We start from the raw sequence: 18,727 nt of genomic DNA on the forward strand, positions 1-18,727 counted from the left end.
TAAGCAGATTGAGATAATCCTATTATTCACTTCGATCTATCTTTATAGAGTCGAAGACCCAGCATATAGGAGGCTTCTCCAAGATCTTTCATGGAGAATTGTTGTGAAAGCCATACTTTCACTGTAATCAACATTCATACATCATTCCCAATGAGTAGAATGTCATCTACATACAAAACAAAAAGCCAAACCTTGTTCCCACTGGACTTCCTGTATACACAGGGCTCATCCGGATTCTGTTAAAGTCAAACTTTTTGATAGTAGAGTCAAACCAGATGTTCCAACTCCTAGAAGCTTGCTTAAGTCCATATATGGATCTATTTAATTTACATACCATGTGTTCCTGACCCGCAACTATGAAACCTTGCGGTTGTTGCATGTAGATATTTTTAATAAGATCTCCATTTAGGAATACAGTTTTGACATCCATTTGCCAAATCTCATAGTCATGGTATGCTACTACAGCTAGCAGGATCCGAATGGATTTAAGCATGGCCACAGGCGAAAAGGTTTCCTCATAATCGATGTCCTCTTTCTGAGTATACCCTTTCGCCACCAAATGAGCTTTGTACGTCTCAACCTTACCATCGGGCCCCTTCTTCCTCTTATAGATCCATTTGCAACCAATTGCTTTTACCCCGGGGGGTGGATCTACTAGAGTCCAGACTCCATTGGTCTCCATTAAGTCCAACATAGCTTCCGTATAAGTCATGGGATCCTCCTCACTAGTCATAGCTTCCACTAGGTAACTATCCTGGTCATAGCCAAAACAGATTGGCGGCCTGGATACCTGGGTAGATCTTCTAGGTTGGTCATTATTTGGAACTTGTAGAACATCTCCCACTGGCCCTAAGCTCTCATCATCAAGAACAACTTCCTGATGATGATTATTCAGAATATAATCTTCCTCCAAGAAATGGGCATTCTGACTACAGAACACCTTCTGTTCTCCTGGGTCATAGAATAGGTAACCTATAAAGCCCTTGGGGTAGCTTACGAATAGGCAATGATTAGTCTTGGATTCCAATTTGTCCGCACTCGTTCTTTTAATGTGTGTCAGACAACCCCAAATCTTCAAGTGTTCGACACTTGATTTCTTTCTGGTCCAAAGTTCATATGGAGTATTCGAAACCGATTTGGTTGGAACCCGATTCAGCATGTATATCGCAGTCTCCAATGCAAAACCCCAAAAGGATGTGGGCAACTCTGAGTGCACGAGAAGTGACCGGACCATATCCATTAAGGTCCTATTCCTCCTCTTTGAAACACCATTAAGCTGTGGTGTAGTAGGATGAACTAACTGTGATACTATCCCGTTGACTTTCAAGTAGTCCCTGAATTCGTCAGAGAGATACTTGCCACATCGATCCAATCGAAGGGTCTTAGTTTCTCTCCCTAACTATTTTCTCGACCTCTTGTCTGAACTCCTTGAACTTTTCAAAAGATTCAGACTTGTGTCTCATTAGGTACACATAACCGTACCAAGAATAATCATCAGTGAATGTAATGAAATACACGTGCTGGTTACGAGTCCTAACACTCAGGGGACCACATACATCAGTATGTATAAGGTCAAGTGTGCCTGTACCTCTTTCAGGCTTACCATTAAATGGTTGTTTCGTCATCTTACCCTGAAGGCAAGGCTCACAAGTGGGAAGATCTTCTATAGTTAAAAAATCAAAAGGGTCATCCTTTACCAACCTTGTGATACGATCAAGTAAAGAGTTACTTCTCCGTCACTCAGTCTTCTGCTTATCCTGAACCCCTATAGTGAGTTACACACATGAGTCGATGCCCCAGAGTCAATACACCAGGAAGCAGAAGTAACCAACAAATTGGTTTCTATGACACAGGATTCAAAATTACCTTTTTTGGATTCCAGGTATTGAGGACAATTCCTCTTCAAGTGGTCGGTCTGCTTACGAAAATGACAGGCATCTGATGCCTTGTCTTTCCTTTGCTTCTTGGGTTTGGTGGCCTTCTTCTGGGGCTTTCTCTTTACCCTCCTTTTCTTGCCCTTCTTGCCAGATTCGACAAACATGGCTAGGGGCTCATCCTTCTTAATCAGTTCTTCGGCTCTCTACAACATATTGTTGAGTTCCTGAATGCTGACATTGAGCTTATTCATGTTATAGTTCATGATGAATGGATTGAAGGACGGAGGCAAAGAGTTGAGAATGGCATCTATCTGGGTCACATGATCCAGCCCGGATCCAAGCGCCTCAATCTCATTGATGTAGCCCATCATCCAAAGATAATGGTCATGAACTTGCTGGCCCTTGGACATCTGTGCGGTCATGAACTGTTTCAAGACTTTTTGCTAAATAGAACGATTCTGCTCTTCATACTTTGTTTTTAAACTATCCAATATGTCATTGGCAAGTTCGATCTAATCAAACTGCCTCTATATTGGATTGTCCAGGGAGGCAATGATATAGCATCGGGCGTGGGAGTTTTTCTCCTCCAATTCTTGATAGTCCCTTCTCCGGGCCTCAAAATCCCTATCTCTCGGACGCTTTGGGGCAGAATTCTTAGCCACCTTATCCAATTTCTCAGAGGTCAAGACAGCATTAGGTTACGATACCAGTCGGCATAGTTTGGGCCCTTAAGCTTATTGTCGTCCAAAAGCTTTGCAAATTGTCTGTTTTCCATTTTCTGATAGAAGAGCAAACATTAGTCTACAACCTAATTTAATTCATGTTATCTACATAGATATGGCTTTTAATCCATGTTCCTTTCCCATTTGTTCCTCTCTGAGATTTCCCTCCTATCTCAGTGATGGAGACTGCGAATTATCTTTGGAAATGTGGGAAATCACATAGGGTACATGGAGCCAACTGTTTCAGCTGCATAACCCCACCATCTTTCTGTGAATGATCATATCCACTCATCGTATGAACTTTCCCTTTGGCCTCTGTCAAACAAGGATCATTGCCATTTTAGGTTAAACTTTTCTATTCAGTGAGTGCTCACCCATCATATTCATGAACGCCAAGGTACCGTGAGAGAGTCTTTCATTTTCTGGTAAGCCCCTCCCACATTGGTCTGTGATGCCCTTATCATCTTATGAAACATTCCGACAAGTCCAGCAACAAATGGATAGCCCAATTTTATGGTGCGTTTCCTCATTACTGAAGGACCCATCTTCATGCTAATGATGGAAGGCCTTTAGAGAGTTCATCATATGAATCTCCCTATCACATGCACTCATATTTCAGGAGGGAACAAAAGTTACGTTCTAATTTAATTAAGGCAAACCAAAGTAGCTCCCACTGACTTTCATAAAGCCAGATTTCTAGTGGGCCCTAAATGGCTAGGGTTCCGCACGGATCCTTTTCAGGGGTGTGGGGCCCACCACTGAGGGAGATCATCCAATGATCTTTAGGGACACCATGGCAATGATGTGCATTCATCCATAGTGTGTGCAAGAGCCACTATCGTATTTGTATGAGCCAAGTACTTATGGCCCATTTACGTAGCACATCACACATCCATACATCACATGCAAGGATAGAATTGATCCAATCAATTAATATCTGTAAAGTCCATTATTAAAGCTAATTTTTAATCCATAATATTACTGATTAATATTATCTAGGTATATGGGCTAAATAGTATTGAGCAGTTCGGCCCATATAGCTTTTCTGCAGTTAGTGGGCTTTAGCAGTTTTAACTCCTTAAAACTAGGCCTTACAGGTGTGGGCCAAATTAAGTTTCAAATTAAACATCAATTCCTTGACCCATTAGTGGAAAATCAGCCCCTATCGAACCACAGATTCGGTCCAACCAATTTGGTCCAATATGGTTCGAATGGGTCTAGGGTTTGATTTTTAATTAAAGGATTAATTCAAGAAATGATCTAAAATTAAATTTACTGATCAAAGACAATTAGAAATCAGTAATAGGGCTGTTCGCACACCTCAAACCTGCAAAACAAAGGTTAGATCACAATTTGTAGTTTCACAAACTACAAATAGGAGATAGCGATTTTCCCATCTGCGATATCTCCTTCTCCAGTGTATGCAGCTTCGATCTTGAAATAAAATAAATAGAAAAAACCCTAATTTTCTATTAATATTACATCAGATCGAATACCTATACATTCAGTCTAAAAAAAAAAAAAAATAATTACAGACCAAAATGAATAGAACTACGAAATTGCAGATTTCTTGCACCAATAAAGAATTCGATCTCCTTTGTACGAACAACCCATAAATCAAGAAAATCATAAAGAACAATTCTAAATATAATCTGAATTTATAAAATTTAATTTCAGATCATTCGCCCTTTAACTGGGAACTGATTTCCTAGAAAAACCCTAATCTACGCAAATCGGGTAGAACGCCTTCTGCCCATTTGCGCAGGTTCAGATCTAGTCTATTTCGGTTCAAGATTTGAACCTGACTCTGATACCACTAAAGGGATGAGAGATCCATCATATGGATGGTCAAACCCTGTAGGAAGGTAGGGAAAAATTTTTAAAATTTCTCTCTCCCACCTGGGAATCACATTCCCTGTTTTAGAAAATATGCATTTTCAAGGATCAATCTTGAACCAAGAACCGAACCAGATCTAAAACCAAAAGGTAGGAGAGGGATATACCTGATATGAAGAAACAGTATCCTCCAATGAAGGTGTTCACGCCCAAAGAAGTCTCCAAAGACTACTCCCACTGAAGAAGACATAGTGTAGGGTGGAGCAGAACCAGCAGTGTTCTTCCCAAGAACCGAATCCTTCAACAAGAGTTCGATGGAGGCTGTGAGCACGACTTCAAATCAGCCTTTCTCCAAAGACTGATATCAAGAACTATTATTGATCACTCCTACAAAACTGGAGATCGAACAGGCAGGTGGTGGCAACTGGAGGAGAACGTAGGGAGAAGATGGCGCAATCACACTGTTGTTGTCTTCTCTCTGTGTGATCTGAGATATGATCTCTGAGATTGAATTTTTGATGAACTTAATGGTTCGCCCCCTCCTCCTTTTATAGACTTAAAGAGATCAGCTCCTAATCCCATTAGGAGTTTCCTGATTCAAATCCTTATTTGAATCTAGACTCTCTTTAAATGATAAGGATAAATCCTTATCTTATCTACAGATTAGATCAGTTCTCTCATAATCTCATTAAGAGGTTTCCATATCCAAATCTCTATTTGGATTTAGACTCTCTGAGTGGATAGGGATAACTCTCTATCCTATCTACTAATCAAAATCCCAGATCCGCCCTTGTTTAACTAATCATATTAGACCAGTTCGAAATGGGCTTTAGGCCCAATAAGTCCATATGCTCAGTAACGCTCCAAACTGCTACCCAGTTGGGCTTCTTTTTATGGCGTGGGACCTAAACATTGATCTACATGTCAGCTACATGGGCTCAGCCCAGCCTCTGTTACAAGGCCTGGTCGAATTCACTGAAAAGACAATGAACCCCCTGAAGCCCATCACATGGGCTCCTAATGTGCCCAACACTTACACTAAGTGGTCCCTGGGCCAAGCCACCTTATAAAAACCCAGGGACTATGGGTAGATGCAAGATTAGCCCATTAGGTATTACCCTCAATGTCTTACACTTAACCTCTCAGCCCATAATGATCAAACACTGCCCGACAAGAGAAGGCCTCTCCCTCGGCTGCAAGGAACAGTACTACACTCTCTACTCACATGGATCTTGGGAATTAAAACTTTTTGCAAACATTTTGAAACCATAATATATATATATATATATATATATATATATATATATATATATATATGTATATTCGTATATAAATATATTTTGCAAAACAAATTTCAACGATTGAAATCGGCGGTCGGCAGTCTTGGTTTCCATCAGAGAGAGTGCATCCCCGATCATTACCTTTGTCCGACAAAGGGGCTGATCCTGTCACTATGATCACCCACTTAGATGAATTCTCAGACTGTCCCAACATACCCAAGTTTTGACCCCCTCTAAGGATCTCACTGATTGGTATATCAAAGACGGTCCAATCTGACACCTAGTGCAGTATCATAATCGAGTCTAGGGGTCAGGTGTAACTTTCCAGTTTTGCCCATCAATCTCCAAGGTCCAGGGAAACACTAGAAATCTGGTTTGGTTCAGGGTTTCAAGTAAACCTACACTGCATGCACCTCGAATCTCACCCTGGCAGCTGAGACAGACTACCCTAACACTTGGCGGCACATTAGTGTCAGCCTTGGTAGGATAAATCTCCCTAGACTTATCCAATGGCTGTGAACATTCTAAACTAACACGAGTCTCATATGTGTCCAGTTTAAGGGTATTACACAGAAACACACCACTATAACATGAATCAAATATGTACTTTATTCATTTACAATAAATGTCATAATGTACATCAATCTGATTGGAGCTAAGGGCATACACTGTCTAACAGCGTGGTAAGAGAAAAGATTTCAGGAGGCTTTTTGTGCGCTTCCCATAGATAGTGCCAATCTAATGCTGCTAGATTTAAGGTGGTGCACGACCCGAGGAAGGTAGTCAGATAGTCCTTGCCAACAGGGCAGATCCGAGGTGGTAGGAGGAGTCGCGCTTCAAGACCTGTGATCAAGAAAAGATGTTAGAGGCCCAAGGAGTTATCCCCGGGTAGATACTACGACGCTCAAGTCAGTAGAAGGTGATGGATAGTCGGGCCGAGCAATATGGGTCCTAGTCCAAGCGAAGTAACAATAGGTGCTGGAAGTTAGGATCCCTTACTTTGAGCGGGAGATGCCTTTTTATAGACAAAGATTCATGTCCTAGTTGGATTGGGCTTCCGAGGTTGTCGGGATGAGGTTAACTGCCGAGGTCTCTGGGATAGAGTCCTATTCCCCAGTGAAGTTGTCTTCATCCCTCCTATCCTTGGTCCTGCTTATTCGCATGACGTGTAGTTGACGTGGCTGAGTAGATAAGATGGGGGGCTACAGTAATAGTGTAGTGCGGCTAGGGCCACAAAGTTGGTGTATTCCGCGGAGCTGGCCGGGCCGTGTTAACGTGGTCGAGGTGACCGGGCAATGACAGAGCAACCACGTGTCACCTAAGGCCAGCTCAATCATGACCCGAACATCACTCATCATACTATTAGAAACCGAATAGAGTATCAATTTTAGCTCATGTTGGCATGAAATTATAGATGAAGTTTCACTTATCCTATATGAGCATGTAGGAAGCTTGCATTCAATATTTTCCACTTCTATAGTGACACCCAACAATTATGCATTTACCTAGTCCATATGGTCATAAGATTTTCATACTAGTTGTGTTTGTCATTGTCAAATAGGGTTAGAAAATCCCTACCAAGTTTCCAACATTAAATATTAAGGATTTTATTAAGAAAATAGGCACATTCCCTACCTTATTTAGGCATTTCATCAAACGGGTTGGGTATGCATAGTAGTTGGGGTGTGTTGTGGCAAGTTGGGCGGGGTTGGGGGTGGTGGGTGGTAGGTTGGAAGGTTGGGTGTGGGGATAGGGCACATGCATGCTGGGTGGGTGAGTAGGGTGGGCGAGGTCGATCAGAGGGCACATGCATAGGTTGGCAGGGGGGTATGCTAGGCATTTCATTGAACAAATGTTGGGAAATTGCATTCTTCCATCAAACTGCATGTGCAATGGAGGCTTGGTTAGGCATTACGTAAATACCTCCCATAGCAAATGTAGGTTTCCTACTTTCCTCCTAGGCTTGAATGCACCCCAATCACATTTACTTGGTTAGTTTAGTTGGCATATGAACTTTGATTGCTGTGTGGATAGATGTGGAGACAAATGTGTTTTGTTGGTCTACAAATTAGTCCAAACCTGTTAAGTATAGTCCAGACTTAATGGGGCAAAAATGTTGAAGGGCATTTTAAACCACAAAGGGCAAAACTAGGCTTTTAGAAATATTTTAATAGTCATGTGCTATCACATCACATGTGAACGAATTGCAATATAGTGCTAATAAATGGGGTTATTTTCCTAGTGTCAAAAAACTTAGAGTACTTTAAGTCGTTTTGCAAAAGTTAGGTGCATAGTTAGTCAATTTCACAAGGCTGAGGGGTATTGTAGGAATTTAACCCTTAAGCTCTATTTATTTTTTCAGAATTTGAAAGTAGGGAAAGCTGGTTAATGGGATTTTAGTCCTCATTGATCAATATACCCACTTTGTTTTTTGGATTTATATGGAATCCATGATAAAGGTAAGCGTACCCTTCTTCAACTTGGAAAAGTTGAGTTTCCCAAGTGGAGAATAAATACTCAAAATCCAAATGATTAAAAATACCCACGGTTATGGCTTGAGAATTTCTCTTCTCCTTGCAACCTCATTGGGCCCAAGGGGTAATACTGGAAAAAAGGTTAAAAAATTAGAAACTTAGTTGGGAAAGTGGGTGAGGCAAAAGAACATTGGAAAACTAGAGAGCCTCGTTTACTTCAATAAATTTTAACAAAAATAACATGAGTAAAGCCAAATTTGGGTGTGCTTAAAAATAAGCACTTATTTGAATAAGTATGTATTTTGGGTCGGGACCACACCATTAAACACTTAATGGTATTTAGAAAATAAGCTCCAAATAAGTGCTTTATTGGATAAGACAAAAATTCTAGATTTTTTTTAAGTGCTTATACAATAAGCATTTATTTGAATTTTTTCTCCCAGGATTGTCCCCATTTAGTTTTTAGAATGCCAGTTATGCCCTTCAAATGCAAAAAACGTAGATTTTTGGGCATTTCATGTTTTCTTCTCCATTGTTCTCTAACTAGTGGCACAACTTTTGTTTTTTCATCCTTGAACGATCCAACCAATGACACATCTCCTCCATTGTCTTTTCACCATATCAATGAGAGAGAGAGAGAGAGAGAGAGAGAGAATGCCCACCACTCACATGAGTTTGAAAAGATTAGGGTATATTTTGAAAACTTGAAAGAAAATGAAGGACAAAAGAGTAAGTGCTTATTTTTAAATAAATAAGTGCTTATTGGAGAAAAAAGACCACAAAACACCCAATATGAAATAGATGCTTATTTTTTTAAATAAACACTTGAAAATGGCATGTGCAAAATGCAAATAAATGCTTATTCAAATAAACACTTGTTTTTAAAAACTTATTTTTTAAAATAAGCACTTTTAAGCTTGGCCTAAGTGCACCTACCGAGAAGGTGGCCTCTTGGAAAACGAATTGTCCATGTAGGTTTGATTCAAAAACGAGTAGTGGGGTAGAATTATATAGATTGATTTATCTTTTTTCTAAAAATTTTAAAACCACAATAAATTTGAGGAAATTGGGAAGTGAAAAGATAGGCTTGGTTTGTTTGTTTGCAATACAATTTTATTTGCATTAGTGTAAAACATGGGAATGTGAATGTTTTGGGTGCAAATTCTAACTTGCGTTTTTGTTGTATATTGGTTGTTTGATTTTGTAGATGATGTGAAATTGAAGCCGCGTCGAAACCATGGTTTTTGAGCTGCTATTGACTTGGATGGTCCATTCGGCATGGGAGCCATCGAGGTAATCGGTTCTATTTTACTTGAAACTTGGTCCCTGGCAAAAAACTATTGAATAAGTCAATGACCTGTTGACCCGGGCGATCAAATCGTCGATCCATCAACCCATTCAATAGTTTTTGACTATTTTTTTATTTTTTATCAAAATGGATCGTTTATTCGAACCGGACGATCGAACCGTTGATCAAAAAATCGGTGACCATTCTGTTTGTGGGTCGTTTTTTAAAACCATGTTTGAAATAAAAAGTGAAACTGAGAGATAAAATGTTTTACTTTCTTTTATACACATGAACCCTCGCTTGTTATGAGGTTCCATGGTCTAGTGGTTAGGACATTGGACTCTGAATCCAGTAACCCGAGTTCAAATCTCGGTGGAACCTTTTTTTGTTCTTATTTTAGTTTCCCTTCAAATTTTTTCTTAGAGGAGCCAGGCCCAGGGTTGTATCTGCTTCGGCTTGTGATAGAGTAGACTGCTATGCTCTACCACTCTACCTCGCAGTGTAAAGGAATATCCCCACACGATGTATGAAACCAAAAATCCTAAACCCCTTCGAAATAGCGTCTGGCGATCAGGCTCACAGAGAAACGAAGGAGTCGAACTCATGCATCTTTTTCAGTAAGAAACTCTCTCTTTCTCTCTCCCTCTGCCTGCGTGTTTATATGTGTTAGTACTTAGTACTTAATCTTTATGAAGCCCTAACCCTAATTTCGTGGATAGTTCACTGTCCGTATTTATGCCAAAAATACTCTAATGACATGTTAATTGTGATTTTGTGATTACCGTGCAAGAACTTTAGGAACATTGGGCTACCCATCCTCAAGTTCGGTACACTGGCAATATTAGAGCAGTCTACTATCGCTTTCGTTTTTTTTTTTTTGCTTTGATTTGGTGCTTTATGTTTGGGGATCTTGAAGAGCGAGTCAGTATAGATGATTGGCTAAGTAAATGAGACTGGAGACATAGGTTACAGATTGATTTGATATGGAGGGCTTTACTTTGGTTTGGTCCAATCTGGAGCAGAAGCTCAGTAAGTTCAACCTAGAAGCCTTGACTCCATGCCCACTTGATTTTGACCCAGTTGGCCTAAAGGTTATTATCATGGTGGCCTATTAAATAAATTAATATAGAGAGTCTGAAGGGGGGGTGGGGGTACTTGAGGTTTGGATATCCTTTTAGAACTTGGAACTTCAAGGGATAAAAAGTTAGCTGTTTGAGTATAATGTAATTTCTCGAAATAGTTATTGACAAGATGAAGTCTGAAAAGAAACAAAAATTATACATAGTGAGTGCTTTTCAATAACTCAGAGACTCCATCAGTTAGATACTAAAACTTTCTTATGTACCTTAAGGGTGAACCTAAGAAGGAAGAACCTTTCCTTTTGCGATAAGCTTCACTTCCCAATCAGAAAACTGAGAAAAGAAACCATCAGAACATACTTTGGTAGTTTATTTAGTTCTTCCAAGAAAATATCTCATAAATAAGCTTAAAGATCATCAGCTGTAATATATAAAGAGTTAAATTTTATTCTTATCCCATTTTTTTTTTATCCAAGTTAAATATGTTTTCTGTTTTATCCCTGGACAATCTAGTTTATTTCTAAAACTGTCACCTTGTTTTCAAACCCAAGGGACCATTTAGGTGGAGTTGAATCACTTGTAAACATTATTTTTAAAAATCATTAGTTGTCTCTTCCATTTATATATGGCTTGTGTGAGATCTTGTTATCTTCATGTCATGCAGGTATCTACTTCAGTGCAATGAGCTGGAGTCACATACTGCCCATGATTTTCTTTGAGAAGAAAATGATAAATATTTTTTGAAAAATCATGTTAGTCCTGCTACCACTATGAATATTTTCCATCGATGATTGACTTAACTTGAAGGAGGATACTTGAGGAGTACTAGAGCTGTCAATGGATCAGTTTTACCCAACTTAAAGACATGTCAGTCTGGTTCTTATTTTTATGTCCTGATTATAATTTGGCCAGGACCTGGTTCTGGCTGTTCCAAGACAATTAAGACCCAAATTGATCATGTATCTAATATAAGTTTAATGTATATTACGATATTACAGCATTTCCATGTAGTTATATTTAGTAATTTCTCATAGTATATATTTTTTTAATTTTTGTTATATTTTATGTCTAAAAGGTAATTTATCTACTTTAATCTGAGAGTTGAGATTCTTTTGAATGATGCTAGTAATTTCATTAAATGAACGGGAAAAAGGGGGAAGAAAGGATCCCACCCAAGATTATACAGAAGCCGGCATCTGGTGGTAGTGCCTGTTTGGGAGGGTTGAAGCACAGTGGCTTTTGGCTTTCTTAGGTGGTCCCAAATCAGCTACCCATCAGTCATTTAAAGGACTGCCTGCTTGAGCTTCTTTGAATAGCTTCTCTCAACTAGCTTAGCTAAATAGATGGGAGCAGTGTGGGTGATCCAGGCCCCACTGCAATTGGAGGAGCTATCAGGGACGAGGAAGGCAACATATGTGCCGTCCTCTCGGGTCCAGCTGGGCAAAGTGATGTGACATCAACAGAATTCTTAGCTGCTGTATTTGGGCTTAAGAATGTTAAGGAAATGAGCCTGGAAAGGTTAATTATTGAAGGTGATTCCAAAACAGTTGTGGACTGGTTAAGGAAAGGGGAAAGAGTTTCTTGGCACCTAAGGAATGGCCTTAGGAGGTTCAACAGGCCCTCCAGGGATATGTTGATTTGAATTAATTGGGTTAGAATATATACCAACAGTTTGTTAGATAGTTTAGCTAAACAAGGGTTACAAAGATGGTCTATGTTTTGAGCCCATCTGTAATATTTGGGGGTTTGAACATTCGGTGTCCTTTTGTATCCTTCATAACTTCTGGTTGTACTGCCTTAATTAAATTTAATGAAATCATTTCTGAGTTTGAGAGAAGGAAGGGGGAGTCTGAAGGAAGTTATTGTGGGGGAAGGAGTGAGAGGCTTGGAATGAAGCAGAAGATGGGAATGTTGATGGGACAAAGAATGTAAAATATAAAATACAAAATTTATTGATTTTTCAAGTAGCTTTTTCTTTTTATATTTCTTTCGTATTTTCTCAGCTTCTTAATATAAAATATATCTATTGTCTTCTTTATTTTAAAAAATATAAGATATTAGTAAAAACTATAATGCTGTTTTAACCTTTTTAGTATAATTAGATAGTAGGTATGTTAGTGTATGATGTGTCTGGGAAGGAGGCAATATGTTGCAGCTGTCTTAAAAATGGTTGGCCTGGCATAATCCTGGAAATTAGGCATTTTTAATCAAGCTTGATCATCTGGTTTGTTTTCTTTTTTCTGCTGGCTGTTTTATTACTTTTCATTCTAAGGGAGAACCCTCAACATGCAACAAAGTGCAAACAATGCTTTCTCTAGATATAAATAGAAAACAAAAGGTGCTTCATCTAGCTAAAATCACTTGCCATGTGTTTGTGTGTATGAGGATTATGATTATCTATTTAGTATTTTCTTTTTTCTTTCTTCAACTTATGTGCTGATGCATTTTCTTTTTTGTTGCAGTGTTACTTTCTTCAACTTGTGTCCTTTACTTTTTTTTGTCTTTGTCCTTTTGGCTCCTTTGGCTGTACTTATTGGATACTTGATTCACTGTTCTATGGAGCTTCATGATTGGAGGATTTTTTGTGAAGTTTAAACCAGTGATAAAGCAAATCTGAAACTTGTCTTCTTAGTTCTCATGTAAGAAATTTTCTTTCAGATCTAGGAGTGAGCAGTTGGAAAAAATTGAAGCAGACAGTAACTCCTGCATTATAGACACACTTTTGAAGAATCTTGAGTATTCTTCATATTTTTTTCTTCTAATTGATACCGCTAAAGAACTATTTGTCCTCACCCCTGAGTAATAGGGGTGCAAGTTGAGCCGGATTAGGTTGCGTTGAGGTCAACCTTAACCAGACCTAAGTTTGTTGAAACACCAACCTTAATACGAACCCACTCATTTTTCTTTTATTTATTATTTTTATTTTTTATTTATTTTTTTGGGGGGGGGAGGGGGTTAGGTTGGGTTGGCCTGGTTTCTTCACTTCATTTTAATGAAATGTTCTTTTTTTTTTCTTTCAAAACACTGTTTTTATTTCTTTGATTTCGATGGATATGGCACTGAGCCACTGAACAGTGAACAAGCAGAATGGCAAAATAGGATTCATGTAGCTGGGACAAGACTTAGATGATAATGCTTTTATTTCTTAGACGTTACTCCTCACAGAATTGGTCCTTACACCCACCTCACAGCATTTGCAGCTGTGCATTGGGAACATCTCCCCATGAATAAAAACATACAAGCACAGTGTTCCTGATGTGTGGCTGCAAGGGTTGTGACCTGTGAGATGGGTGTGAGGAAGAAATTCAAACCCTTCTTAAACTTGAGATTAGCTGGTAGGTTCCTGCATGACATAAGCGATTTGAGGTGCCCAACCTCAAATTCAGTTAGCCTTTTATAGACTTGTACAATATGGAAGTCTTAGTATCAGGCCAGCTGATGCGGCATCCTCCTGTATACTTGTCAATATCTCATGCCTGGTGGGTTAGTTTGGGCCTGGGCCACAGGACTGGGCTTAACAGTTCTCCCATCTTGGAGTTCAACCTTGTCCTTCAGGTTGATGTGAGGGAACTCCCTTTGAAGGTGCTCACATGATTCTCATGTGGCATCTCCCGTGGGTAAGTTGGACCATATAACCCGAGCTTCCTTGATGACATGCTATCCCCCTTAATCCATTGGAAATCGATAATTTTTAGAGGCTCAATTTGAAGTTCACTCATTAAAGAAACTTGGCAGAGTTGGGCTGCTAACCATGTAATTCTTGATGCATCTTATGCAACCTGTTCAATCTTCTCTAGCACTTGAAAAGGTGCAAAATATCTGGGGACCAGTTTTTGCCATTCTCTCTTTGCTACTACTGATGCTTGGCAATAATTGCTACAGATGCAAGTAAAGTATGTCATCTACTTCTTCAAGTGACTTTTTCCTGTGCTTCTTGTCATGGTTGGCTTTCATTATTTGCCGTGCACACAAGAGATTAGCCTTGAGGTTTTGTATGACTTGGTCTCACTGAAACAGGTGCTGTTGTACTGAAGCCACCACTGTAGATCCATTCTCCTATGGCAGTATAGAAGGGGGTTCTCTTCCATGTAGAGCTCGGAAAGGTGTCATTCATTCAGCTATTTGGAAGGTGGTATAATACCTTAACTCTGCCCATGGCAACCATTTTGTCCACTTATTGGGGTAATCTCCAGTGAAACACCTAAGATAAGTTTCAAGATAACAGTTTACCACCTTCGTCTATCCATCAGATTGGGGGTGGTAACTAGTGAATTGAGCCAAACGAGTGCCCTGAAGACAAGAGAGGTCGCTCCAAATACCTATTAGAGACAGTAGTAAAAGGGATACCATGATGTTTAACCACCTCTTTGACAAAAAGTGTCAGCCACCAATGCTGCTGCATAAGTGTGAGGTAATGCAGGAAAGTGTGCATTATTTAATAAAATGGTCTACTATGACCATCATCACAGACTTGCAGTGTTATGATTTTCTGTTTTCTGCTTGATGGTTTTCTTTTTGATCTTTGTCTTTCTTCAACTTGTGTCCTCTGCATTTTTTTTTTGTCTTTATCCTTTTTGGTCCCTTTGGCTGTTCTTCTTATTGGGTACTTGAGTCACTGTTCTATGGAGCTTCATGATTGGAGGATTTTATCGTGAAGTTTAAACCAGTGATAAAGCAAATCTGAAACTCGTCTTCTCCAGTTCTCATGCATGAAATTTTCTTTCTGATCTAGGAATGATCAATTGGAAGAAGATTGAAGCAAACAGTAATTCCTGCATTACAGACACTTGTGAAGAATCACGAGTATTTTTCATATTTTTCTTCTAACTGATAACCTTAAAGAAGTATTTGTTCTTGTCCCTAAGGTAATAGGGGTGCAAGTTGAGCCAGGTTAGCTTGGGTTGAGATCAACCCTAACCCAACCTAAGTTTGTTGAAACACCAACCTAACCTTAACCCACTCCATTTTCTTTTGTTTGGTTGGGTTGGCCTGGTTCTTCACTATCATTTAATGAAATGATTTTTTTTTTCAAAAAAATGTTTTATTTCTTTGACTTTGATGAATATATAGCATTGAGCCACTGAACAGTGAAGAACACCAACCCTAACCTTAACCCACTCCATTTTCTTTTGTTTGGTTGGGTTGGCCTGGTTCTTCACCATCATTTTAATGAAATGATTTTTTTTTTCCAAAAAATGTTTTATTTCTTTGACTTTGATGAATATATAGCATTGAGCCACTGAACAGTGAAGAAGCAGAATGTCAAAGCAGGACTCATGTAGATGACCCCGAATGGTTGGGACAAGGGTTAGATGATAATGTTTTTATTTCTTAGACTTAAGATTAGCTGTTAGGTTTCTGCCTAACACAGGCGATTTGAGATGCCCAACCTCCTGAAAGAAATGGTAAATTTTCAGTTAAAAATCTATGTGAGATTAAATGGAAGGAATGGAACCCAGAAGGAGATTTAAGAGCAAATAGATGAATCTGTCTTACATTTGTTTGTGTATTGTCCGTTTGCCAGGTCAATGCTGTATGCCAGTCCTTGGTCATTGATGTTCAGGGAGGATCAGTCTTTGGTCATTGATGTTCAGGGAGGATCAGTGCCTTGATTTCCTGCCTGTCCTGGATACCCTATTGCAAATTGCTGGTAATGGTAGAGTAATTCTAAATAGTTTGCTGTCTTGGATGTCTTATGCCTGGTCTTATGTTTTGTTTGTTCGAAATAAGAGTTGTTTACAAAATGTTTCTTATAATCCTGGTTGGGTTTTAAATTAGGTAAGTTCAGTTTTGTGAACTTTGAGAGTTACGATGATAATCTTTCCCCCGAGGAGCAAACTATTGGCCATCTAGGTGTTAATATCTCATCTATTTATGAATCTCTAAATGTTAATCAGGATATAATTCTGATAGGGATTGATCAGCAACCTTGAAAGGCCTTACAATAGGTCCTGATATGGCATAGTGATGGTACTTGGGATTTGGACTGAATTGAGCACCAAGGGTATTTTTGCCATTTTATAATAATTCTGTAGGGTCTAATAATAGGGTTTGATTGTCTAGTTATAGTTTGTTTATGTTTAAAATTTCAGAATCATTGCATAAATAGGATTAGAGTTATTGAGTCTTCTTTGAATTAAAATAGAATATGACAAAAGGCAATGAATCATATTTTCTTCTGCTTATGCTAGCTATGGTGAGTGATTCTAGGCACCTTGTGAGTGATTCCAGGTATTTTCTCTCGTCCTCCATTACGATCATTGATAGCCATAAAATTTTGATTAAGAAGACCATTCAACATTCTCTAAGGTGTAGAACTGAGCCGGTCCTACATCAAATTCTCTGAGTCTCTAAATGTTAAATTGGCTCATGTGGCAGCTTAGAGCCTTAGAGGGATAAGATTGTCAGATGACTGTCTTTTGGCAATCTCCTCCCTATTACATCTTGGGATGTGCAAGACCATATTAAGGTATTCTATGAGAATATATTTGACCTCTGTATCAACTGTGGTTGGAGATGACACAAATATCAGGATTATCCAAAAAATAAGAGAAATATCAAGAATGGATGTACCTTAGTTCAAAATAAAAGGAAACTCCTCCCTCATAAATTTGGTTTTGGCACAAGGCATCAGAGTGTTAAAAACTCAGATAGACGTAGGGAGAGAGAGTAGAATGTGAAGAAGGATCACTGGGATCCAGTCAAGAATTACAGGTTTGAATTGGGGAGAAAAAAAATCTAAATCTAGATTCATTAATGTGGGGCACACTACCATCGAACCGGCCAAAGTTAAAACAAAAGGCAATACAGGTAAAATGGATTCAGAAGAGCAAGGGGGTCGGAATCAAAACAAAATGAAATAAATTCGACTAACAACGGTATTGGTATGAGAGGAAATTTTGTTGCAAAAGATGGGGATGACGACGATATGTTAGATGATTGGAGCGACCATCATTGTGATGACAAGGAGGATCCCATTGAGAAAGAAGCTGATAAAAAATTAAATATGAAAAAGAGCTAAACCTGGAAATCGCCAAACTGGAAGGGGACAACATAGGTCCTAGTGCTTTCTTTAGAAACAATGCAGATGCTTAGTTGGAACATAAAGTGGTAGGAAGAGCTTGCCTCCAACGTCAGTCATAAAATTGGTGTTTATTTTTTTGATGGAAATTAAGGTTAATCCTATAAGAACTAGAAAAATTGTTAAAAATTTTTGTTTTGACAATTTTGTGGTAGTGGATTCGGTGGGTTTTTCTGGGGGTTCATGAGTTGTGTGAAACAAAGATATTTGTAATATCTAGATTATTTTCTCAAATGATAGAACATAGAATGGTTCATGTCAACATTTTTGAAATAGCCACTAATCTCTCTTGCAATTGTTCCTTTATGTATGCCCCTCCAAACAAGGCCGATCAAGAATTGGTTTGGAATTGGATTAGGAAGGTTGTTGATAACACAAACGACCCATGGCTTCAAATTGGTGATTTCAACACCTATCTTTCAAGTGAAGATAAGAGGGGTGGTAGGGAAGTCTGTCCCAGTCAGAAAATATCTAGATTATTTTCTCAAATGATAGAACATAGAATGGTTCATGTCAACATTTTTGAAATAGCCACTAATCTCTCTTGCAATTGTTCCTTTATGTATGCCCCTCCAAACAAGGCCGATCAAGAATTGGTTTGGAATTGGATTAGGAAGGTTGTTGATAACACAAACGAACCATGGCTTCAAATTGGTGATTTCAACACCTATCTTTCAAGTGAAGATAAGAGGGGTGGTAGGGAAGTCCGTCCCAGTCAGAAAATATCTAGATTATTTTCTCAAATGATAGAACATAGAATGGTTAATGTCAACATTTTTGAAATAGCCACTAATCTCTCTTGCAATTGTTCCTTTATGTATGCCCCTCCAAACAAGGCCGATCAAGAATTGGTTTGGAATTGAATTAGGAAGGTTGTTGATAACACAAACGACCCATGGCTTCAAATTGGTGATTTCAACACCTATCTTTCAAGTGAAGATAAGAGGGGTGGTAGGGAAGTCCGTCCCAGTCAGATAAGAGTTTTTAATGATCTTATTTTTGATTGTGAGTTAAAGAATCTAGAATTGAAAGGGAATCAAGTTACATGGAAAAACAAATTCACTTGGGAATGCTTGGATTGGGTGTTTCC

At 38.9% G+C, this 18,727-nt stretch overlaps 1 long non-coding RNA gene and 1 other non-coding gene across 2 annotated transcripts; both read left to right on the plus strand.

Annotated features, from left to right (window-relative positions):
• Positions 1-9,786: 9,786 nt before the first annotated feature.
• On the plus strand, positions 9,787-9,858 carry TRNAQ-CUG (transfer RNA glutamine (anticodon CUG)). The gene has a single exon. It is a non-coding gene; the product is annotated as a tRNA-Gln (tRNA).
• On the plus strand, positions 9,815-16,421 carry LOC148852869 (uncharacterized). Its single transcript, XR_016099508.1, has 3 exons — positions 9,815-10,094; positions 14,574-14,688; positions 16,081-16,421. It is a non-coding gene; the product is annotated as an uncharacterized LOC148852869 (long non-coding RNA).
• Positions 16,422-18,727: the final 2,306 nt, after the last annotated feature.

The sequence above is a fragment of the Nelumbo lutea genome, chromosome 5, assembly GCF_056320005.1.
Source record: "Nelumbo lutea isolate HS-2025 chromosome 5, American lotus-T2T, whole genome shotgun sequence".
NCBI classification, from domain to species: Eukaryota; Viridiplantae; Streptophyta; class Magnoliopsida; order Proteales; family Nelumbonaceae; genus Nelumbo; species Nelumbo lutea.